Here is a 1,798-nt window from a genome sequence, read left to right as displayed (position 1 = left end):
CAGTGGCCAGGAGGCAGGCTTGCAGAATGTGCCCTTTGGTTGTTTAAATGATTATATATTCCTGAGTGTTTTTGTGTGCACTAAAACAATAACAACAACAAAAGAGGGAATAGAAGCAAATACTGTCGAATGGTGATGCATGGAGGGGATAGTAATCACTACAATGAAATTAATAGGATGAGTGCAAAACTGATTTTCTCCCATGTAAACTATTGCTCAAGTCATAATAAAAATTTTTAAAAAGAACAGTATTCTCTTAATTTTTAAGGTCTGGTCTAGCTTCAGGTGGCTAGTGACAGAGACAGAGCTGTATGGGCAACTGATGTCAGAAATGATGGAGAAGTAAGATAGCACAGGTGTGACTGAGTTCTACTTCCTGAGAATAGACTTTATGTTGATACTCACACAAAGCTATCACTGCAGTTGGTATGTTTGAGTCTATTGTCAAGGTACTGTGAAATCTGTGTGGTGAATAAAACATCTAGAAGCCAGACTATATAAAGAAGGAAGCCAGACTATATAAAGAAGAATGAGGCATTAGGCTTGGAGAAAGACTCATTAACAACCTGTTATATGCAGATGACACAACAATAAATATACTTTTATACTTAATAAAAAATAAATAGGACAGACTCAATTGCATTTGCTCCTAAATGAAGCAAATATTCTATGAATGTTTTCCCTATGTAAATTATGAAGACGTAAATGTGAGTCCAAGATGAACTATGGATAGAAAATGAAAGTGTATGAGGAATCTGACAGAAAGCCATTGTGAATAATTCATTTCTCTATGGTAATGTGGCTAGAAAAATGCAGCCAAAAGTAAACTTCAGTTTCTGAATGGACAGTTTGTCCACATTAAAGACGACAAATATCAGTCCTGGCATTGTGAACATCTATTCCCAATTCTATCATGGTACCACAACTCCCATCCCACACTTAAGCAGATTTGGGGATTTAAGGTGAAACTCTCACTCTTCCTGGCCTTTATGATTAACCAATTAATTAGTGATGAACTTCATATCTTACCATTGAATGATAAAGGCACCAAAACATATAAAAACTTAAGTTTTCTGTGTTTAATTTTAAATCTCTCTTGGATTATGAAATTGAATATCTGATTAGTCTTCCCCATAAAGTAGCTAACTGAAGGATGTACCAATATCATACTTATTAATAATGCTTCCTGATGCTTCTGAACAAATTACACTAGTAATAGATCATGGAGTTAATAGAAAAAAATTTACAAAACTCTTAGTAACCTGAGAGTTTATTTTAATGAAATAGCAAAAAATGCAGAAATGGAGACAACGGTCCTTACGAATGACGGTATGAAGTTTTCTAAACTCAGATAGAGGCTATTTCACATGGACTAGACATTTGTCTGATGGGATTTGAAAGATAAAGCACATGGATGTAGTGGCATGACTATTAAAGATAATTAGACAACAAGTAAATAAGTGGTTAGTTCCAGTGCAATCACCAATTAACTTCTTTTCTTGCCTAAATCACCTAGCTTCTCTTGGATGCTATGCTGTTGTGCTTTGTAGAGAGGGAAGTCTGGAAGGCAATAAATTAGGGGCCCATGGACATTGGTTGAGGACAAACAGCACCACTCTTGGCAATGATTATCTTAATCCTATCCTTTTGTACCATCTGCTTCTTGAATTTTAAGTCCACTTTCTATCAATACCATGACTCAAATGTATCAATTCTTCTACGGTCTTCTTTATTCACTGTCCAACTTTCACATGCATATGAGGTTACTGAAAATACCATGGCTTGGGTCAGGCACACC

Source organism: Chrysochloris asiatica, unplaced genomic scaffold (genome assembly GCF_000296735.1).
Source record: "Chrysochloris asiatica unplaced genomic scaffold, ChrAsi1.0 scaffold00050, whole genome shotgun sequence".
NCBI classification, from domain to species: Eukaryota; Metazoa; Chordata; class Mammalia; order Afrosoricida; family Chrysochloridae; genus Chrysochloris; species Chrysochloris asiatica.
This window is presented reverse-complemented; position numbering follows the sequence as displayed.